This window comes from Taudactylus pleione, unplaced genomic scaffold, assembly GCF_031769625.1.
Source record: "Taudactylus pleione unplaced genomic scaffold, aTauple2 ptg000556l, whole genome shotgun sequence".
Taxonomy (NCBI): domain Eukaryota; kingdom Metazoa; phylum Chordata; class Amphibia; order Anura; family Myobatrachidae; genus Taudactylus; species Taudactylus pleione.
The window spans coordinates 4,114,762-4,127,510 of NW_028284958.1; the positions used below are offsets into that span (position 1 = coordinate 4,114,762).

General features: G+C 42.5%; 1 pseudogene; it reads left to right on the plus strand.

Annotated features, from left to right (window-relative positions):
- Positions 1-8,183, plus strand: part of LOC148481881 (uncharacterized) — a 68,589-nt pseudogene extending 60,406 nt beyond the window's left edge.
- The last annotated feature ends 4,566 nt before the right edge of the window (positions 8,184-12,749 follow it).

Consider the following 12,749-nt stretch of genomic DNA (forward strand, 5'->3'; position numbering starts at 1 on the left):
TAGGTCACTTCCTGTTCGCTGCGTATACGAGCGAACGAAAAATGACCGCAATGATCCGGCCGCACATGCGCAATGAGAACTGGACGCATGTGTGGTTTAAAACAATTGAATGCGTACGAGCGAACGACTTATAGCGTCCGGCTCTGAATGAGGTCCTATATTCCCTACCACATGTAGATGCACACACTTACACACTAGGGTTAATTTTTTGTCAGGAGCCAATTAACCCACACAATTTGTTTCTTTAGTGCATACAGTATGCAGTATCCTGAAATGTGTGAGATCTGTGCACTGCTAGCACTGGGCCTGATTCAGCATGATTCTGCTTATACGAACACAACGCAGTTGATAATATCAGCTGTGATATTCAAATGTCTGCATTTGCACTGCAATCACAGCCTAACATAAGGACGCCCACTTCCCCATACTGATATCTGTATACTTCAGCAACAAAGTGAAACAATCGGTAACATCGAGTAACATCGGACCCAAAAGCACAGTTAAGGCAGGTCACACCTCACTCAGGAATTGCTTACTTCTGAGGCCTCAGGCTGCGTATGGTTTCACAGTGGATAATTTATGCATGCCACTGAAATGGTGTGCGAACGAACTGGCACGCCTGCGTTCGTCTTATCACCCCCTGTCACCACCCACAAACAGAACTTCCTGTCAACCTCTCTGCCATGGATCTGCATGGTCACTGCAATTGCAGTTCCGATCGCAGCATTTGGTTCAAACACGCACACTGCAGTGCGTGTGCATGCGCAGTACGAAATAATTAGCAGATTGCATTAGTATAAGCAACTGCGTTCTTTGCTGAATCAGGCACACTGTTAGAACACTGTCAATTTGCATTGTCCCCCTGCAGTATGATTCCTTGCCACCAGGAGTCATCAGGCCTCTGGTTACGTGAACTGCAGTACTGTAAAGTTCAAGAGGTGTTGCTATCCTAAGTTTGTTATGTGGCCAGGGGTCAAGTGGTTACTTCATATCACCATTATGGTTTGCACCTGACACCTGCCTATTTAAGTTAGCCTGGTACCAGCACTTATTGCTGGTTCATTTATGTTTCCTGTGTTGGACTTGTGTCCTTCTGATGTTCCTGTGCCTGTTTAGATTGTCTTCAGCCTGCCACAGATACTGCCAATAATTTGGATTACTTTGTCTTCTGTCACAGTCCTCTGTCTGGATTCAGGACTTGCTATTTGCAACCTGCCCATGTTCTGTGCCAGGAACTTGAACTATATTCACCAGCAACCTTCTGACACTTTGTATTTACATTTTTGTTTATTTTGCTACCCTGCAATGAATTGTACCTTGAGTTTTGTATTCATATTCTACAGCCTGCAAGGCTTTCACTTAAAAACCTGCATTCACTTGTGCTTATGTTAAATAAACCCTATTTTGTGCACCTGCAACTGGTTCTGATTAGTGTTTTGGTTTATGCACATTGTGAGTTCATAACATGCACATTGAGGTGTGACTCAGAATCAGTCCCAGTGGGGCTACTTGGAAAACTCTGATATATGAGATTCCTATTAGCTGATCCCTCTCCAGTCTTTATATTACACTAAGGTACTCACATAACATTAATTAGATGTTCTGATAGCTTAATCAATTGCATAAACCCTCTAGAACCACACTACAGAGGTCTTCTGCCTATAACAACTGTCCTTTTCCCATAGAGAGAGATGCTCTCATCAGTACTGAGATGTTGCCAGGTCTTATAGTAGAAGTTTATACAATAATCAAGTTAATTCTAGATTAGTAGAATAACTTATGTGAGACTTTTTCAATACTAAGTAAGGTGATGCTTGGAGCAGGAGGCCATGGCTCATACTAGATAGCACACAGAGATTCAGGATACCAGCAGTACAGAGTATTCACCATTCACTCAAATCAGCATGCAAGGCCTGGCTGCCTTTTAACACACATAGAGACCTATGACAAACATCAATTAAGACCAACCCCCTGCTAGTGAAATCTGGGCCTGATTCAGAGCCGCTCGTAAGCGGCCGCTCATTCGCTCCGAGCGATGTTCGCACATCTGCGCATGCGTATGGGTCGTAATGCGCATGCACCAACCAGTCAGTGCGGTCGGAAATCGTGTGTTCGCAAAATAGCGAGTGCCTGCTAATTTGAGTGACAGAATGAGGCTTTGTGGGTGGTAACAGGGGAAGGTGCTTGAAAACGGGGAGTGGAGATCCAAATGCAGGCGTGCCAAATGGTCAAAAGCGGGCGTTTTAAGGGTGTGCATAATTAACAAAGCAGCGTCATCGGCCACGTCACTTGGTTGTCTCTTACTGTTCGCATGATTGCAGTAGGAAAATCCAACCACAAGCACTGCGAGCAGTTCAGACACCTTTCGATGTACTCGATTGATCTAATAAATAGCGGAGATGACGTATGATGCGAACGGCTAGGGGCGTCTTTACAAAATAGCGAGCGCATGTTTACTTTGCTCACTCAGACATAGAGGTGTCAACAGACCGCAAAGAGCGAGCGCTAAATTTAAATAGCCGGCCCCTTTTTCTGAACGAGCGAGCGCAAATAGCGTCCGGCTCTGAATCAGGCCCTCAGTTACATGTGTGTTGCTACACATAAAATAGCAACTATTGAGAATCTCAGCAATTAAACACCAGCTGCAGACATACCTGTGCAGCCTCTAATCACATACCTGGCATCCCAGTCCGTTAGCAATGACTTGAACAGCATGGCAACTGATGCTGACGTTTAGATCTCCTAGCAACCAGCGGGACCTGAGGAGGTAGTGAAAAGCTGTACTTTCCCACCATGGCCTCCTAACACTAGGATGCTATATGGCGTTATATACATTCCCTAGAATGATCTTTGTATTGTGTATAAGTCCCTATAATGCTCTTTGTTTTTATGTAGTCACAAGAATGCTCTCTTAATTGGTGGTCATTATGATTCTCTCTCTATTGAATGGCAGTCATTTGGATGCTCTGCATTATATGGATTGGCTTGCTCTCAATATTTTATTGAAGTCCTTAAAATGCTCTCTGTATTGTGTGGTGTTTGCCAGGATGATGTCTGTAATGTATGGAACACCCTAAAATGCTTTCTCCAATGTATATAAGCCCCTAGTATGTTTGTCACAGATAACAATAACACATTATTTCTTGTTTATGATGCCATGATATATTTAATTCAGGATGTAGTTAAATTGCCGGTGGACGGGATGCCAGCCGCCAAAATGCTGACACCAGAATCCCGTCGCCCGGCATTATGACGCCGCTGATATCCCAAAGGAGATCAGGATACCAGTGTTCGGAATCCTGAATGTCTGGACCCCACTAAGTATTGCAGTTTCCCCTGGGATGGGGAGTTAGGTTTAGGCACCCCTGGGGGGAGATTAGGGTTAGGCACCCCCTGGGGAGGGTTATAGTTAGACTATGGGGAATGGGTGTTTAGGGTTTGGCACCCCCGGGGGGACGTTAGGATTAGGCACTCCCCCAGGAGGGTTAGGTCTAGGGTGCTGTAAGGGAGGGTTATGGTTAGGCACCACCAGGGGGAGGTTAGGTTAGGCACCATAGAGGGAGGGTTTGGGTTAGGGGGGGAGAGAGATTGGGATAGTATACCTACCACCCCTGTCGGGATCTTCATTGTTCAGGCTTATGGGATTGGGATTCAGCCACCAGTATTTTATACCAATTACATTTAATTCTACATACATGATGTGTGTGAAGTATGTACAGGAATTAGCAGCAAACATAAACTGTTATTTCCAGATATTTAGAAACTATTATTTTAAACCGCAATTTGGTTAATATTATAATGCTAGCATACACATTTACAAAGAATACATTTTTTAAGAGGGAATCTTTGATTAAGCAAAGGGTGTGAATATATCCCTTTGAATATTTGCACATAGTGCAGTCTATGCCTTGTCCCAACCCTGGGCTTACTAGATGGAAGTGTGAAGTCAAATTAAATTACATTCTTTTATTTGCTGAAACATTCTTATTATCTTTTGCCTTTACAATAAAGGTATGGGGGATTGCACAGTAACATGCATAGCAATTAGTCTCCTACCCATATCCACTCAGCAATAACCTTGTTCCTTTCAACATCAATGCTTTGCTCTATTAGATCTGTCACTGTCCATAGGGTTTATATTATTTTTCTGCTATGAAGCATATGATTTTTGTTTTGTTTTGTTGTTTTTTCACATAGAATATTAACAACTAAAAATAATTTTTACTATCAACACAATGTTACAGGCACTGTTTTCAACTAAAACATTAATAAATTATGCAGGCTGCATTGTATTTGTGTAGCTAAGAATGGAGACAGCTGCACAGTCTGTATATTTACTAAAGACTCCTTGAAAGCAAGTGTGCATTTTTTATTTGATTCTGAACATGAATAAAGTATAACAAGAAGTATACTCCTTAGTAAATATATAATGTCTGACACCTCATGAGGTATTACATAAAAACTAAAACATGTTTAAAAATAACTATAATAAAATTTTGTGCAACACTTTCACTTATAAATAATATCTGAATAAAGTCTGAATTCTGCCAGTATAGAGATAGCATTGCTGTCTTATGTGTCCTTTTCACAGTACTCAGTCAATTAGTCAAATATTATGGTCGTTCCTTTACTTTTAGTGTGTAGCCCGCACTGTGTAAAACTAGGGCAATATATTAGTATTAAATTGCAAGTGCCAGTGATTGCAAGCCCTGAGATGCTCACTATTAATGTCTGTGGTCAGTGGAAATCCACCACTGAACTCAATCACTACAACATTGGCGCACCATCGCAACGACCTTCAACACTTATGATGCCCTATGGCTGGCCGGGTCGCTTCCTCTTGACTTTCTGTAATCATGTCCTCATTAGCTGCGGCTCTGCATTTGAGATCTCAGCCATGTCCACTGACACACCCTTGACAGTCCCATAACATACCCATGAGACTGCCTTTTTTTACATTCACTTCAGACCATCTCCCATACGCCTCCCAGTAATGTCCTTGGATGTTGTCCTCCAGCTGTATTACAAGCAACTCTGTTCGCAACAGCGGACTTTGCGTACACTCAGTAATACCCCTATTGCATCACAAAAACGGGTTGGACCCCGGTCAGAGCCTTTCACATCGCCTTAATAACTTGGGTTATTCCTGGGTTATTGCATATTTGGCGCCTTTTAACTCAACCCGGGTTGCCCATGTTAAAACAGTGTGATGTCATTTTTAAAGGATTTTATTGGCTCACAATTATGATGATGTTTTCAGTAAAGAAAAGGAGGGGCTGGGGAATGCTTGCAGTGCATCAATCATGGCTGACAGAGCACATGTCACAGCATAGAGTCCTGCATTTATGATTGTTTCTGCTATACTGCTGGTGGATTGAGCTTGTGAGAGGTTATTAGAGCTTCTCACTTTCTGTAGCTTCTTCTGCAGCTATGTTCCAAGCCCGTGGATGGTGCAGGTTTTGGCTGAAAGTGATATTTTGTGGAGACAGTATCTGCGTAGGAGGAGATTTCTCATAACTGCTTCGGTGACAACTATCTTGAACCTCCACCTCTCTTCTGACTGAAGATTGTTGTCTAGAGAACGGCAGCATGGGCAAGCGTTCATGTAAAGTGTACTTAATTTTGAGTATGTCCAGTGGAAGTCACACTTCAGAATGACCTTCCAGTACCTTTTGAACTTACTGACCCCAGCACTTTCTAGGCAGACCACTAATTTCCGGACAACCATCGAGCCAAGCAGGAGGCTAGCCATTGCCTTGTGGTGGTACGCTACTCCTGGTGAATATCGCACCCTGTCGTGTCACTTTGGTGTGGGCATATCAACAGTGTGCTACATTGTTTATCAGGTCACACGGGCACTGGTGCAAAGTCTATACCATCAATTTATTTGTCTTCCCCAAGGACAGCGTTTACAGGACACAATAAATGGTTTTGTGGCCCGTGGATATCCACAGTGCGCAGGTGCAATTGATGGTACCCACATTCCTATAATTGCCCCTAGCAAAAACCATGCAGATTATTACAACAGAAAAGGATAGCACTCCATTGTTTTACAGGCTGTGGTGGATTATAAATATTGGTAAGACTGTTCTGTCCATTTTTTATTTATTATTTTAGTTTGGCAGCCCCTTTCTTAAAACTAATTTATGTTTTCTTCCAGCTTCACAGATGTCTTTATAGGGTGGCCTGGACGGGCACATGATGCTTGAGTACTTGCCAATTTCCAAATTTTCCAGCTAGCAGTGGACAAGCAAGGTGGCTGGCTGTTCCCAAGAGAGGTAAATAAATATTAATTAATCTTTTTTATAATAGCAGGCTCTGTTGTTGTTCATGCGTATATTTTTGTAACCTGTCATCATGAGCATTTATACAGTGGTTAATGTTTCCTAAAGAATGTGATTCAGTGACCATTGCACACAAATATTCCATACCTGCAAACAACAACACTCCTTCTGTGCCCACCAGTCTGACCCTCATGGATGATTCTGGTCCTATTCTGAATGCAATTTTTCTCTTTTTAAAATAGAAATCTAAAACAGTTGATGGAGTGGAAGTACCGGTACATATAATTGGTGATGCAGCCTACCCTTTAAGAAGATGGTTGATGAAGGGCTTCACGCAACACGTCCAGCTGTCCCAAAATCAAATTACGTACACTCACACCCTAAGCCAGTGTTGGCTAACCTTGACACTCCAGCTGTTGTGGAACTATATATCCCAGCATGCCCTGCCACAGTTTTAGCATGCCCTAATAGCAAAACTGTAGCAGTGCATGCTGGGTTATGTAGTTCCATAACAGCTGGATTGTCAAGGTTAGCCAACACTGCCCTAAGCCAACATTTTTCAACCACTGTGCCGTGGTACACTAGTGTGCTGCGAGTGGTTGTTAAGTGTGCCGCGAGGTCAGAGCTGAATTTACTGGCCTGGGCAGTGCTGGACTCTTCAGGGAGGCTCAGACGCACCAAGGCCGTGACCTATGGTGACACGGCTGGTATGACATAAGTCACGCACGCTGCGTTGCACGCCTTCCAGCTCCCAGCTCTGTACTGTGGGCCTAATTCAGACCCGCTCTCGAGCGCTGAGCACTCGCAAGCAGGTCGATGGTGCCCTAATGCCAAGCTGTTGCTATGGGTCTCGCACCAAAGGGGGCGTGCTGTCGATGGTGACTGACAGCACGCCCCTGGGGCGTTGCTGCCCAGACGGAGGCATTCCCACTAGTGATGTCAATGGGAGTGCTTTTGGCTCTGATAGAGCCAAAAGCACTCCTGGGCTCGCGGCAGCGAGACCCTACCGCAGGGTCTCGTCGCAAGCCCGATGGACGCGATGGTCAAGACCATCGCGACCATCTTTTTGGCCGTTCGCATAAGCTGTGGGTGGTCACCCACAGCTATGCGAGCGGCCAGGAGGCAGCTCCATTTTTAGGTAGGAGGGCCCTGATTCAGAGTGAGCGCTTTGGTCAGTGCGTCCGGCTCTGAATCCGGCCCTGTGCGCTCAGTCACTGAGTGTGACTAAGCTACCCTAGCGGATGAGGGAAAGGACAGGGACAACCGTGTACCTTCTCCGCTGGTTATTTTATTTTTTTTTCTGTGGGGGCCTTCAAATGTGATTGTTTGTGTTCTTGCTGTGGGGATCATTTTCTTTTATATTTTTTTCTGTTTGGCCATTGCATTTTATTTTTTTTCTGTGGGTCCCAGTGCATTTGATTTTGTTCTGTGGAGGCCATTGTGTTTTATTTTTTTCTGTGGGGGGCAAGTTGAGTGTTTGTTTTTCACGTGGGGGCCTATGTGTGTGTTTTTTTCCCATGAGGGACGGATGATGTGCCTTGGAAATGTTAAAATCTTCTTCAGTGTGCCGCGAGTTGAAAAAGGTTGAAAATCACTGCCCTAAGCTCTGCAAGAATGGTTGCGGAATATGCATTTGGATGCTTGAAACTATGTTGGTGTTGTCTTTTGAAGCGTAATGATGTCGACCTTTTGATTATGCCTAACGTTGTGGCTGCATGCTGTATCCTACATAATCTATGTGAGTTTTAGAGGGAGGAATTCCTACCAGAGTGGGCAGTAGAGGACTCAGAATGTGTCTATCCTGCACTTGATCCTGAGGCCTATTTGGGTGACCATACTGCAAGTGCAGAACAAATTAGGGCTCCAATAATGACCAAACTTTCATCTTTGTTGCTTTAAATGTTTTTTTGTTTGTTATAGTATTCAAAAATCAGAATGTGTTTGTTGACATTAAACTGCCCATGTACAACAGCTAAAACCGAATAGACGTGTGTTACACTTTGTTTTTGGATTACATATTAAATTTTTAAAGGTTAACAAAGGAGGTGTGAAACCTTACAATTATTTGCAATAAACATAGCAAATATCATGTAAAATATTTTTTTCAAGTGAAAAGTAATGTGAAATATATTATCAAGAAAACAAACAAATATAAGTAAAATTAATAGATTAAGGCAAATTATGACAAAGCGGTTTATTGGGATTTTCCGGCCTTTCTGAAGGAGGAGGTTGGGGATGAGCATACCCATATGGGGCTGGGTAAGGTGCAGGGTTATACTGAGGATAAGAGTGACCATATTGGTGAGGCAGATGATGTGGGGGCCCTGAACGTTGACCTTCGCTAGCTGGAAAAGTGCGATCAAATAGAGACCAGATAAATTCCTGGCTCTCCCTCTGGCTCTCACAAGCATCTCTGTGGAATTGCTCCAGAAAATTGTTCTGCATATTTTGTATCGCCAGCATATTACGCTCCATGCGAGCATCTTCCCTGGCTGCCAAAGTTGCATCCATTTGCTCAAGTTTTTCCAGCAAAACACTCGTCATGGCCTTGGCTGCCTGCTCAGTTTTATTTGGCCTCCTCCTCCTTGACGGTACAGTATATACTGTGGGCACAAGAGATAGAATAATTCGATTTGCAGTGAGGATATACAAAACAGCAGTAATGTTATCAAGCGTGTTGGTGGTATCCTCCCACCTACACACTGCATACACTCTGCAACATTTATCATTTTTTAAATTATGATTATTGTATTTTTTTTTTTTTATTAATTTACAATTTCAAATGAGTTTTGATAAGGGTTGAGCAGAAAAAGTAAGCAGGGAATAACCTGGGTTATTTTGGCGATGTGAAAGGGGCATAAATTATTTCTTATGAAAAAGGAAGGAATTAACTCCTTAAATTTATATTATGTCAAAGAGGTTCTTTAACTACTTCTTCAGCCCCACACAAAGTGTTGAAAGTGTAAGAGAATCCCCTTCTATTGTAATAGAAAATAACACTTCCTATTATCTATAATAACAGGTTTCAAAGTTTTTGTTTTTTCTTACTGAAACCCCCCACCTGCTTCATTACCAATCTGCTGAAACAGTTCTTCCTTACTGACTACTGGTAATGATGGCAATGTACAGTATATCCCTATCATATTGGTGCCTATAACACTATATGGTTCACAGTACAGTACAGTACAGTACATTGGTGTTCCAACTATGACTCATTTTCAGTTGTCAAAGAAAAATGATGATTTGCACAAAGCAGCGACTGCTCACGTCACTACATTTTGCCATATCAGCAGCATAGGATCAAACTAAAGGGGCCTATCCATTGAACAACTGAATGATATATCGTTCATTCGTTCAATTTATCTGCTATGGATAGGCCCTGAACAATGGCAGAAGCACACTCCAGCAGCCGATAAATTGAATCTTTCATCTCTCCAACATGTTGGCCAATTATCGCATATAGCTGTACGATATTAGAAATATCTGGCAGTTTATATGCGGTAAACGACAAACGACGAAAGATATTAGCAGCAGCTACAGAGCGCTGCAGAGAAAAAAATCCACTCCCTGAATAATGTCATGCGATATCGTTCATCGTTCTTCGTTTGCCAAAATCTGTCATGTACATGACAGATAACTTTCAGTACAGCCACCGGAATTTCAATAGATATATTTTGTCTTTCATCTTTCAGAAAAACATCTGCTAATGGATAGGCCCCTTTAGACCATTTCATTACCACAGCAACAAGATTCATTAGCTGCAAAGCAAGAACATAGGCTATTCAGTCACAGCAGGTCATTTATAACGTACAACAATGCACACCTATATTTCTTTGCTTTTTTACAGCTACATCTCGATGGTGCACTCATTTTGATCATGGTGCATACCTACACTCTACATTTGGGAGATGCTTCTACAATGTAGATGCACCTAGCTGCAGCTCCAGCTCCACCCTCTGCAAGACAGCATTCCCAATGGCACAAGTGCTGCTCTCCATTTAGGCTCTCATGCTGCTTACATGGGGTATGTGATCACTGTGCACTGATTACTGTATAGATCCTGACCCACACCTCCCCATAGCATGCTACTGCTATCCTGATTGATTCCCCCTACCTTTTACTGTAGCTCTCCTTCCCTGTCTGTGGTGTTATTGTAAAGTTTAATGCTATGTTCAACCGTACTGGAATTATACTGTAATTATTCTCTGATACTTTTATTGTATAAAGTTTCTTTGTTACCCTGTACAGTGCTGGGGACACTTTGGGGAGAATTTACGAAGCAGCAGCTTCTGTAAGCCACTTCCTCCCAGCCAGTTGCATGTGAATATCTCATACCTGCCTACCCTCCCGAATTCAGTGGGAGCCTCCCGCTTTAAGGTGAGAGCTCCCGCTGCCCCGGAAAGTACAGAGAATCCCCCGGTTTCCCCACTGTCCCATTGAAATATGGACTGCACATGCGCGAGTCTGGATGTAGCAGGGGCAGGGCCAGGGCTCGAGGAAGTCCTGACTACATCCCGTTAATACTATAGGCCAGCCACCACGGGGTTGTGGATAGCGGTGGTCACCAACCCATCACGCAGTCGCGCTGACTGCATTGCCTACACGCCCAATGGCATCGACTGGCGGCAGCAGCTGTATCCTCTTCTCCCCCAGGCTGCTGGCCCAAGCTAATCCCATGTCCCCTGGACACCAGTGTGGGGCTTTTGATCAGCGTTGGACCAGCCTGCTTCCCTCCACTCTGTTTGCAGTGCGGAGTGAGCTGAGGACTGTTTGCACCAGGACTGGAGCATGGAAAAGGTGAGCCCACATTGTCAGTACTAGTGTCCCTGTCTGCTATATATATATATATTTCAGTACACAAATCATTGTCATGCATGGCAAGCTGCTATTCAATAAGGTCAAGCCAACTACATACTGTATATACATATATATATATATATATATATATATATGCAGTCCAGTGTAGTTACCAATACATGTATTGTATACCATACAATAGGGGTGTAGATGGGTATCCCCCCAGGTGGATAGACACGCCCTTTTGGGCAGAGATGGCCACCCCACCTCAACGCCTTGCTACACGCGGCACATTCTACTACAATCTTATGTCTCCCTGAAACCAGTTTTCAAAAGTAGGCAAGTATGGAATATCTTGGTGCATACACACGGTCAGAATTTTCTTCAGATCTGAAAGAACGATTTAAAAAATCATTCAATCGTTCATATCTGAAGGAAAATCTGACATATTTGACATGTCTGAACGATGAACGATGGTCAGATAACGATATCTGACATCTGATGTGTTTGCAGTTAGATTTGGATTATTCCATTCATTTTAATGCAGTTAAAAATTGTTCATAGTTCAAATCGTTCAAATGGTTGGTCAAATCGTTCAATCGTTCATCTGACACATCTGACAAATCTGACCGTGTGTATGCTCCATTACGACTTGAAAGATATCTTTCAAAGATATCATTCATAGATATCGTTCATAGATCGTTCAAAGATATCTTTCAGTGAGTCATCCTGCCACATCTCTGAACAGGGAAAATTGACAATATCATCCAAGTTGGCCTGTATACATGGACGATGAAAGATATCTTTATCGTCCATGTGGGAACGCGCATCGCTGGTCGATCGTTCACTGCCTAAAAATGAACCATATGAACGATATATCGTTCAACTATATCGTTATTGTTCATATCATTCAGGACAATCGTCCCGTGTGTATGCAGCATTAAACGGCATCAGGAATCAGTGTAAAGAATGCCGGGCTTTACACTGACTGCGGGTGCCATTTTAAATATGCTCGTGCAACCAACCAGGAAGCAGCGGCTTACAGAAGCTGCTGCTTCGTAAATTCTCCAATTTGTGTCTTATTATTATTATTATTATTATTATCATTATTATTATTATTATTATTATTAATGATAATAATAAAAATAATAACAATTATATGTACAGTATACACCGCCATAACAATTATAATGAAATAATAACTTTAACTAACAGAGACTTTGTTTTTTGTTTTACTAGACATAACATAAAGTGCAATACTAAATAATAAATAGTATATACATAATGTGTGACACCTCATGAGGTATTACTTAGACAAGAAGACAAGTACTGTAAAATAAACATTGTTCCATGGTGGTAATACTTTTGTTTGTTAAAAATCACGCATTACCTGACAGATTCTATCAGCAACAGAAGACTAACACAGTACTGTAGTGTAAATAAATAACATCTGTACCTGCCGCTATATATCAATATGTATAAAAATATTACTAAAAGGATCTCCATGTGCATACTATAAAAAGATAAAGCAATCTGGCATTAAGATACAGCATATGCTGAGATGCCAGATTTGTAGCTCCTCTGCAGATTTTTCATTCCACGCTCTGCAAATCCACTGTGTGTTGAGTTTATGTAAAATATATGGCACGGGTCCCTGAGCATGTACCA